Here is a 12,013-nt window from a genome sequence, read left to right as displayed (position 1 = left end):
TAAAATTGACCTGTGTTCTTCCAGGCATATTTTTATTTATTGACTATATGCCTAGCCATACACTAAATGGAATTTTTTTGTTCATTTTTTTTTGTTGTTGTTATTTCTTTTAAGAAGGAGGGAGAACGTGAGTAAGAGAGGGGCAGAGAGAGAGGGAGAAAGAATCCCAAGCAGGCCCTGGTGCTGTCAGCACAGAGCCCAATGCGGGGCTCTAACCCACGAAACTGAGATCATGACTTGAGCCGAAGTCAGATGCTTGACCCACTGAGCCACCCAGGCACCCTCTGAGTGATTTTTAAAAATTTTTTACTTATTTTTGAGAGAGAGCGATAGAGAGCACATGAGCCAGGGAAGGGCAGAGAGAGAGGGAGAGAGAATCCTAAACAGCCTCTGTGCTGTCAGCACGGAGCCTAATGTGGGGTTCGACCCCACAAACCGTGAGATCATGACCTGAGGCAAAAACAAGAGTCTGATGCTTGACTGACTGAGCCACCCAGGAGCCCCTAAAATATATTTTAAATGGATAGATAGTGAAATTGTATCTCATTGTTTTATTTTCATTTCTCTGATTACTAGGAACGTTGAGCATCTTTTTATTTGCTTAAGAGACTGTTCATGTTCCTTTTCTGTGAATTGGCTGTTTATATCATTTGCTTATTTATATTACTCTTTTCTTACTGATTTTAGGACTGACTTACATAGTCTAGACACCAGTCTTTCTATCTGTATGTTGCAAAAGCTGCTTCTGAGTAGACTGTGTTTTTACTTTGTGCAAGGTATCTCTTATCAGAGAAGTTTTCAGCTGTTAGTCTTTTTATTTAGGGTTTGAGTCTATGTTTATTAAATCATTCCCTCTCCCCAATGTCGTAAAGATCATCTGTATTTTCTTTTTTTTTTTTTACATTTTTTTAATGTTTACTTATTTTTGAGAGAGAGAGAGAGAGAGAAAGCATGAGTGGGGGAGGAGCAGAGAGAGAGGGAGACACAGAATCCGAAGCAAGCTCCAGGCTGTGAGCTGTCAGCACAGAGCCAGACACGGGGCTCAAACTCACCAGGTGTGAGATGATGACCTGAGCCAAAGTTGGACACTTAACCGACTGAGCCACCTAGGTGCCCCCCCTGTATTTTCTTTTTTTTAATTTTTTAAAGTTTATTCACTTATTTTGAGAGAGAGAGAGAGAGAGAGAGAGAGCAAGCAAGTGGAGAAGGGGCAGAGACAGAGAGAGGGAGAGAGAAAGAGAATCCCAAGCAGGCTCCACACCACTGGTGCAGAGCCTAACGTGGGGCTCAAACTCGCGAACTGTGAGATCATGACCTGAGCCAAAGAAGTTGGATGCTTAACCGACTGAGCAACCCAGATCATCTGTATTTTCATTTAAAGTTTTAAAGTTTTTTTGTATTTAGGTATTCAATCTGTGTGGAATTTGTTTTTGTGGATGATGTGAGACAGGAACCTGATTCTTTTTCCATATGGGTAGCTGATTGACCCAGAATAATTTATTTATTTCTTCTCCTCAGATAATTTTACCTCTGTCAGATAACAGGTTTTACATACACACACATACAATATATGTGTACATGATATTATATATATATTTATACATATATAAAATATATAAATATATATAAATATATATTATATATAAAAATATATATAAATTATATATATATATAAATTATATATGTGTATATATATGTATATATATATAAATAAATATATATATATAAATAAATAAATATATATATATATAAAATCTCATGGTTTCAATTTCTGTAGCATTGTGGTAAGACTTGATATGTGAAGTAGAAAGTCTATCATCTCTATCTTTAGAACAGACTTGGCTTTTCATGTTGTTGGTTTTTTTCCTCCCATTGGAATTTTAAGATCAGCTCTTTGGGTTCTATGAAAAATCCTGTTTGGACTTAAGTTAGAATTGCATGGAATTTATAGATTATTTTAGTGAGAATTGCTGTATTTATGATTTGAATAGTCCATTAATCATGGTATGCTCTCCATTTATGTAGGTCTTTTATAGCCTACTGTAAAGTTTTATACTTTTAACAATAAAAGTTCATACACATATTTTGTTAGATTTAGTCAAACATATCTATAGATTTTATTGCTTATTGGGATTAATACCTTTTAGAAGTGTACATTTTCTCATTATTTGTTGATGTATTTATCAGCTGGTGATTGAATCCTCTGATTAGGTCTATTAGTTTTATCTGTAGGGTCTCTTGCTTTTTCCTCTGCAGAAAATTCTTATTCCTTGTTTTAAAGGTAATGATTTCAAGGTTTCACTATTATGTATGATATTTGCTTTAGGTTCTGGTAGCTGGCCTTTGTCAGACTAAGGAAATTTCCTTCTCTGATTTTACTAAGAATGGTAATCACAAAAGGGTTTTTGAATATTATCAAATCCTCTTTCTACATCTGTTGAGGTGATTGTGGTTTTATTTCTTGCTTTGATCTTTTCATGTGATGAAACACACTGCTCTGATGTCTAAGGTGAAACCATCACTGTATTCCTGTGATAAATCCCGCTTTGCTACTATGTTTGGATATACTGTTAGGTACCATTTGCCACTATTTTATGTAGGGTAGTTGCATGTGTGTTCATAAACGAATCCAGAGTATGACTCTCCTTTTGTGCACTATTCTTGTTTAGAATACATGTTGGTTAGGATAGTTTTCTTGCTTTTTCAACTCTTTGGAGTAATATGTGTAAGATTATCTGTTCCTAGAAATTTTGAAAGAACCCACCTGCTTTACTGTATGTGTCTGTATTTGTGTGAAGAGTTTCAACTATTGATTCTACTTAAATAGGTACGAATCTATTCTGCATTTTCATTCCTTTTGTGTTACTTTATTGTTATAGTTCTGTAGAAAATATATCATTTTATCCAGGTTTTCAAATTTATTGGCATAAACTTAACTCATCTGATTTTCAAATGGTTATTTCAATTTTGACTGTACCTGTAATTATGGTCGTTTGTGTTTCTGAGATTGTTTTTGTGTTTCTCCTTCCTTAATCTCACTATTGTGCTAGAGGTTTGTCTCTTTTATTAGTCTCTTCAAAGAACCAGCTTTTAGGTTTTGTCATTCTCTCTATTATTTCTTCGATTACTATGTTATTAACTTTCTAATGGACCTCAGGTGCTCAGAATTGGATAAGCGAGAATTCTTGGCTCAGGATGCTCATCGTTATCCTGCCATGGCCTGTTTTATTGTGTTTATGTATGTAATAATAATCAGGCTGGAGCCCACTGCTCAACATTAGAGAGAGGACAACCCCAGTAGTTCACATCTACCCATTTATTCCTCCCGCCTTCCCTCAGCCTTCTCCTCCAACTGAGTACTACTATTCCGGACCATGTGCTTTTCATTTTCTTGCTTCCGTATTTGTGTATATTTCTAAAAGAACATTGTTTATTTTGGGGTGCTCTTAATGTAATAAAAAGGGAATATTGTGGTACGTGATATTCTGGGACTTATTTTTTATGTTTATTTATTTATTTTGAGAGAGAGAGAGAGAGAGAGAGAGAGAGAGAGAACGTGGGGAAGGGCAGAGACAGAGAGAGAATCCCAAGCAGGCTGCACGCTCAGTGGGGAGCCTGACGTGGGACTTGATCCTACCACTGCAAGACCATGACGTGAGCCAATATCAAGAGTTGGACGCTCAACTGACTGAGCCACCCAGGCACCCCTCTGGGACTTTTTTTTTAATGTTTATTTTTTATTTTTGAGAGAAAGAAAGTGTGAGCAGGAGAGGGGCAGAAAGAGACAGGGACAGAGGATCCAAAGTGGGCTCTTCACTGACAGCAGATAGCCCAACATGGGGCTCGATCCCACGAACCACAAGATCATGACCTGAGCCAAAGTCTGATGCTTAACCCACTGAGCTGCCCAGGTGCCCCGGGACTTGTTTTTTTTAAGTCAATATTATCAATATTATACTACTGTGTCTCATCCATTGTTGCTACATGTAGCTGTACTTCTTCACTTTTCACCATTGTATGACATGTCATTTGGTGAATAATTTATTCACTTATTGAAAGGCATTCAGTTATTTCCAGGTTTTTAAAATTATAAATACAGTACCTATCAATATTCTGATATATGCTTCCTGGTATTACATGAGGAGGGCTGTCTCTTGGACATATTTTACTGGACAATAGCCAGGAATGCAATTGTATGAATTGCTCCAAAAATCATCCCTTCAAGCAAAGTATAAGAAATCCTATTAACTCATATCCTTTCCAACAGTTGATGCTATTGACGTCTTAGATTTTGTGGATCAAATGAGTATAAAATCTCCTAATCTTAATTTGATTTTCCCTTGATCATTGACTCACAAATGATAGGGAACATTTCCTAATATGTGTTTTCTTTCTTCTTCATTTATTTCTCCTGTTAATTTTTATTGGGTTGTTTGTCCTTCTCATTGATTTGTAGGAGTTCTTCATATTCTTTTTTTCAACGTTTATTTATTTTTGGGACAGAGAGAGACAGAGCATGAACGGGGGAGGGGCAGAGAGAGAAGGAGACACAGAATCGGAAACAGGCTCCAGGCTCTGAGCCATCAGCCCAGAGCCTGACGCGGGGCTCGAACTCACAGATCGCGAGATTGTGACCTGGCTGAAGTCGGACGCTTAACCGACTGCGCCACCCAGGCGCCCCGGAGTTCTTCATATTCTTAATACTAATCTAGTGTAGGCTGTGCATGTTACAAATATTCTCTTTGCTTGTTAGTTAGCTTGTCTTTGCTCTTTTTTTAAGGTGTTTATTGATAAACATAAATTCTTAGTTGGATACAGTCAAATTTATCAAACTTTTATTTTAATGCTGGTACCTGCTATCTCCTGTTTAAAAGATCTTTTCCTACAGCAAATTCAGAAAGATGTTTACTTACATTTTCTACAAAAAATTTTAGTTTGCCATTTAAGTACTTAATGCACCTTGGAATTAATTTTTATGCATGGTGTGAAGTAGAGGTCCAATTTCATTTATTTCCCCAAATGAACTTGTTTTTAAAAACCATTTTCTTCTTTCTATGCTTTTGGAGTTTTAGCTTTTATTCTTTTAATAACACTTTGAGTTGGATTCTTGCTTCATGAGTCTTCAATCTTCCTTGTATTTTAGTGCATGCAGTTAAAGCTATAAATTTCCCTCTAAGTGCTACTTTAGGTGGATCCTAAAGTTTCTAAGCTTATATAGTCATCATTGTTTGGTTCTAATTTCTTATTTCCAGTATTATTTCTTCTTCACCTCATAAGCTATTTAAAGTGTTGAATTTTCAAATACATTTGCAAGGTTGACTGTCATTGATTTTTTTTTAAGATTTATTTATTTTGAGAGAGAGAGAGGGAAAGCATGAGTGGAGGAGAGGCAGAGAGAGGGAGAGAAGAATCCCAAGCAGACTCTGCACGAATAGTAGGGCCCAAACCCACAAACTATGAGACCATGACCTGAGCTGATGTCAGATGCTCAACCAACTGAGCCACCCAGGCACCCCTGTTATTGATCTCTAATGTTATTTTACTGTGGTTGGAGACCATGATCTGCATGGTATTGATTTTTTTTGTATTTGTTGAGGTCAGTTTTGTTGTGTAGATGCTGATTGTTGGGTATACTGTAACTGTTTGTCAGATAAAACCTGTAAACTGTGTTGTTTAAATGTTCTGTGTCCTTACTAATATTTTTTTCCCTCTACTTTATCAATTACAGAGTGGGGGGTTATAAAATTCTATTATGATGTGGAGTTTTCAATTTCTTTTTATAAATGTATTGATTTTTTCTTTGTTTTATAACTATGTTGTTAGAAATGTACAAATTTGGATTTTTTATATCTTTATGTTGAATTGTTCTCATTATCATCATGTATGATTTTTTTACTCTAATAATGCTTTTTGTCATGTCTATTTGTCCAATATAAGTATGGCTACAGTTGCTCTCTTTTGAATAATATTTTCCTCCTATATTTTCTCACCTTTTTACATTCATCTGTTTTTGTGTGTGTCATAGTGTTTAGCTGCATCTCTTACAAAATAGCATATAGCTGGGTTAAAAAAAATCCCATCTGAAATTGTTGTATTTTAATGGGAAAATATAGTCAGTTTATAACTGAGGTTACTAATAAATCTGTATTTACTTCTTTTTTTCTATTTATTATTATCATGCTTAGTTTCAATCCTCAACTTCATTTTTTGTGTCCTGTCCTCTATGAATTAACCGAATTTTTGTTATTCCCTTTAACTTTTATTTACTTGTTATATAGTTTATCCCTATTCTTTAAAAGTTGAATATGCTTTTTAAAAAATCAGCATTTTTATAATTTTTCTGAAAAATAAAAGAGCCACAGGACCTTGAACTGTTTTTGTATCTCTCCCCCTAACTTGCATGCTCATTGTCTTGCTTTTTGGTCTGTCTTGTTTCCAGTGATGCCTACTGATCATAGTGTTACTTTGTACAGCTTAAGCTCACTTAGATGTACCTGCAGATCACTCAATTCTTTGTTCATTATTGCTGTGAGCATCTCACTCCTTACTTCTAGGTCCAGTGTTTTTGCTTCAGAAGTACATTTCTAAATAGTTACCACAGTGAGTGAGTAAATGAGTGACTGTAATGGCATGTTCTACTTGAATGAAAAATTACTTTATTTCCCCTCATTCTGGAACTATTATTCTACACCAGGGTATGGAATGCTAGGTTAATAGGTATGTGCTTCCGGTGTGCTGAAGATTTCCTTCTCTTGTCTTATGGCTTCTTCTATTGCTCTTTCGACACCTGCTGTCAGTCAGATAGATGGTCATTGCCTTGCAAGGTCATTGGTCTTTCCTCTCTGGTTGCTCTGTAGACTTTCTTTTTGTTTTTGCCTTTTAAGTGATTCTTAGTGAGGTATAGCCATGGGTTCATTTTTCATTTTTCCTGCTCATGACTGTTTCTGCTTCCTCAGTCTGAGGATTCACTTTTTTTTTAAAATAATTTCTTAAAGTGACCAACCTCTCAAAGATCGCTTCTCCTCCCTTCCCCACATGCCTTCCTTCCTGAATGCCTATTGATATGTGTCAGTTCTACTCATCCTAGTGTATAGTTCTTGAACTCCTCAAAGAGTTCCATCTTTTCTTTTCTTTTTTTTTTCAACGTTTATTTATTTTTGGGACAGAGAGAGACAGAGCATGAACGGGGGAGGGGCAGAGAGAGAGGGAGACACAGAATCGGAAACAGGCTCCAGGCTCTGAGCCATCAGCCCAGAGCCTGACGCGGGGCTCGAACTCACGGACCGCGAGATCGTGACCTGGCTGAAGTCGGACGCTTAACCGACTGCGCCACCCAGGCGCCCCTCCATCTTTTCTTTAACTGTGATGCATGCTGGGTGATTTCCTCAGAATTGCCCCTCTCACTCATTCTCCCCCCACAGGCATTTAACTCACTTTTAAACCTATTGCATTTTGAATTTCTGTGACTTACATCTTTAAATATTTTATTTCATTTCCTTTTTGTTAGGTAATATTTCAAAGTTTCTTGTTCTTACAGGACTTCTAATTTCTTTTTTTTAAATTTTTTAAATGTTTATCCATTTTTGAGAGAGAGACAGACAGACAGAACATGAGTGGGGGAGGGGCAGAGAGAGAGAGGAAGACACAGCATCTGATGCAGGCTCCAGGCTCTGAGCTGTTAGCAGAGGTTGACGTGGGGCTCAAACCCACAAATCATGAGATCATGACCTGAGCTGAAGTCGGACGCTTAACTGACTGAGCCACCCGGGTGCCTCTCTAATTTCTTTAATCATTTAAAACAGTCTCTCTTTAAGCTGGAAAAGGAATAGCAAATAAAACCCTAAACGAGCAGATGATGGAAAATAAAGATTGGAGCAGAAACCAGTGCTATTGAAACAAACAAACAAAAGAACAGAACAGATAAATAAAACCAGGAGCTGGTTCTCTGAAAGAATTAAAAAAAATTGATAAACTCCTAGCCAGTTTGATCAAAAAGAAAAAGGAAAGGACCCAAATAAATGAAATCAAGAATGAAAGAGGAGAGATCACAACCAACACTGTAGAAATACCAACAATGATAAGAGAATATTATGAGCAATTATACTCCAATAAATTGGGCAATCTGGAAGAAATGGACAAATTCCTAAAGACATATAAACTATCAAAACTGAAACTTAAGAAATGGAAAATTTGAACAGACCCATAACCAGTAAAGAAGTCGAATTAGCAATCAAAAATCTCCCCCAAACAAGAGTCCAGGGCCAGATGGCTTTCCAGGGGAATTCTACCAAACATTTAAAGAAGAGTTAACACTGATTCTTTTGAAGCTGTTCCAAAAAATAGAAATGGAAGGAAAAATTCCAAATTCTTTCTATGAAGCCAGCATTACCTTGATTCCAAAACCAGACAAGGCCCACTAAAAAGGAGAACTACAGACCAGTTTCTCTGATGAACATGGATGCAACAATCCTCAACAAGATAATAGCAAACCAGATCCAACAATACATTAAAAGAATTATTCACCACAACCAAGTGGGATTTATACCTGGGATGCAGGGCTGGTTCAATATCTGCAAAACAATCATGTGATACATCACATCAATAAAAGAAAGGACAAGAATCACATGATCCTCTCAATAGATGCAGAGAAAGCATTTGACAAAATACAGCTTCCTTTCTTGATAAAAACCACCAGGAAAGTAGGGATAGAAGAATCATATCTCAAGATCATAAAAGCCATATATGAAAGACCCACCACTAATATCATCCTCAATGGGGAAAAACCGAGAGCTTTCCCCCTAAGGTCAGGACCCAGACAGGGATGTCCACTCTCACCAGTGTTATTCAATATAGTATTGGAAGTCTTAGCCTCAGCAATAAGACAACACAAAGGAGTAAAAAGCATCCAAATCAGCAAGGAGGAAGTCAAACTTTCACTCTTCGCAGATGACATAATACCCTATATGGAAAACCCAAAAGATTCCACCAAAAACTGCTAGAACTGATCCATGAATTCTGCAAAGTCGCAGGATATAAAATCAATGTGCAGAAATTGGATGCATTCCTATATACCCAACAATGAAGTGACAGAAAGAGAAATCAAGGAATTGATCCCATTTACAATTGTATACCAAAAACCATAAAATACCTAGGAATAAACCTAATCAAAGAAGTGAAAAATCTATACACTGAAAACTATACAAAGCTTATGAAAGAAATTGATGACAACACACAAAAAAGGAACATATTTCATGCTCATGGATTGGAAGAACTAATATTGTTAAAATGTCAATACTACCCAATCTATATATTCAATTCAATTCCTATCAAAATAACACCAGCATTCTTCACAGAGCTAGAACAAATAATCCTAAAATTTGTATGGAACCAGAAAAGACCCTGAATAGCCAAAGCAATCTTGAAAAAGAAAACCAAAGCTGAAGGCATCACAATCCTGACTTCAAGATGTATTACAAAGCTGTAATCATCAAGACAGTATGGTACTGGCACGAAAACAGGCACTCAGATCACTGGAACAGAATAGAGAACCCAGAAATGGACCCACAAACATATGGCCAACTAATTTTTAACAAAGCAGGAAAGAATATCCAGTGGAATAAAGACAGTCTCTTCAACAAATGGTGCTGGGAAAAGTGGGCAGCAACATGCAGAAGAATGAACCTGGACCACTTTCTTACACCATACACAAAAATAAACTCAAAATAGATGAAAGACCTAAATGTAAGATAGGAAGCCATCAAAATCCTAGAGGAGAAATAAAGCAACAACCTCTTTGACCTCTGCTGCAGCAACTTCTTACCAACATGTCTCCAGAGGCAGGGGAAACAAAAGGAAAAACGAACTATTGGGACTTACTTCATCAAGATAAAAAGCTTCTGCACAGTGAAGGAAACAGTCATCAAAACTAAAAGGCAACCGATGGAATGAATGGGAGAAGATATTTGCAAATGACATATCAGATATAGAGTTATTATCCAAAATCTATAAAGAACTTATCAAACTCAACACCCAAAAAACAAATAACTGGTGAATAAGTGGGCAAAAGACATGAATAGACACTTTTCCAAAGAAGACATCCAGATGTCATCATCAGGGAAATACAAATCAAAACCACAATGAGATACCAACTCACACCAGTCAGAATGGCTAACATTAACAACTCAGGCAAGAAGAGATGTTGGCAAGGATGTGGAGAAAGAGGATCTCTTTTGCACTGTTGGTGAGAATGCAAACTGGTGTGGCCATTCTGGAGAACAGTATGGAGGTTCCTCAAAAAATTAAAAATAGAACTACCCTACAACGCAGTAGTTGCACCACTAGGTATTTATCCAAGGGATACAGGTATGCTGTTTCAAAGGGAGACATGCACCCCAGTGTTTATAGCAGTGCTATTGGAAATAGCCAAAGCATAGAAAGAGTCCAAATTTCTGTTGGCAGATGAATGGATAAAGAAGATGTATGTATGTACAATGGAGTATTACTTGGCAATCAAAAAGAATGAAATCTTGCTATTTGCAACGATGTGGATGGAACTAGAGTGTATTATGCTAAGCGAAGTTAGTCAAAGAAAGCCAAATATATTACTTCACTCATATGAAGAATTTAAGATACAAAACAGATGGACATAAGGGAAAGGAAGCAAAAATAATATAAAAACAAGGAAGGGGGACAAACATGAGACTCTTAAATACAGAGAGCAAACTGAGAGTTGCTGGAGGGGTTGTGTGTGGGGAGATGGGCTAAATGGGTAAGGAGCATTAAGGAAAACACTTGTTGGGATGAGCACTGGGTGTTATACCTGGGGGATGAATCACTGGAATCTACTCCTGAAATCATTATTGCACTATATGCTAACTAACTTGGATGTAAATTTAAAAAAAGAAAGAGAAAGAAAGAAAATAGTCTCTCTTTAGAAACCTTTTCATGTTGTCCTCACTCAAAATTGGTGGGGGAGGGGAGGCTAATCCTCTTGTTTGATATCCCTGCTAATTTTTACTCATCGTATCTCATTTCCCTGTGTATTTTGGAATTTTTAAATTGACACCTTCTACAAAGCAGGGATTTCATTTGTTTGTTTTGAATGTAGGAATCTTTGGGCTGGGAAATTATTCCTAAGGACTGGTTTTGCCTTTGTTTTCTCTAGCATGCCTGAGGTCTCACCCAGTCATGACCAATTCTCATGTTCATTTTTCGGTTTAGGAATTTCCATGTTTCCCTGACTGTGTACATGGGGACTGCAAGCCCATGCATGATGTAAGCTTAGGTTTTCACTTTGCCTTGGGAGACTCCTCTGTCTTCCCCTGACTTCAGAGCCCTGTGCATGTACCAGCTACTCTGACCTCTTTTATGCTGCTGGGCGGGATTTTATTTGTTCCCCTTTGACTGTAGTGCCCCTGCCACTGTGAATCCCAGCTTTGTGCAGTGGTTTTAGTTCCAGCTTTCTGGCTTGAGTGGGCACAATGAGTTTTCTACTGTCTCTTTGTGGGATGTTAAAGCATAGGGGTAATTATCTCTGGTAAGCAATAGAAATGTACGAAATACAGGTAGGAATCTTTTTAAATATTAAATCACTGGTGAAATGAAATGTACACTCTAATGAGGGGACAGTCCCACAGGAAGGTCACCCATAGAGTTGTGGGCATATGTCTTCATCCTAGGATGCGTCCTTGGAGGAGGAAGAGGGATGTGTGGGTGGGATCGTGGGGAGACCATCTATAGCTGCACTTTACAATATGTAACCACCAGGCAGATGTGGCCGGTGTCAGCTGAGATGTGCTTCAAACTTAAAAGATTTCAAAGACTTAGTGTGAGAAAGAATATAAATATGGAAATAATGTAAGAATAATATAAAATATTTCAGTACCTTTTTATATGGATTATGTGTTGAAATAATAATGTTTTCATGTATTGGTGTAAAGAAAATATCATTTAACTAAGTTAGCCTCCTTTTACATTTTAAAAATGTGGCTACTAGAAAATGTCTAATTTAATC

The sequence above is a fragment of the Lynx rufus genome, unplaced genomic scaffold, assembly GCF_022079265.1.
Source record: "Lynx rufus isolate CCGP_SWC_20201006 ecotype Redwood Valley unplaced genomic scaffold, mLynRuf1.p SCAF_11, whole genome shotgun sequence".
Classification (NCBI taxonomy): domain Eukaryota; kingdom Metazoa; phylum Chordata; class Mammalia; order Carnivora; family Felidae; genus Lynx; species Lynx rufus.
This window is presented reverse-complemented; position numbering follows the sequence as displayed.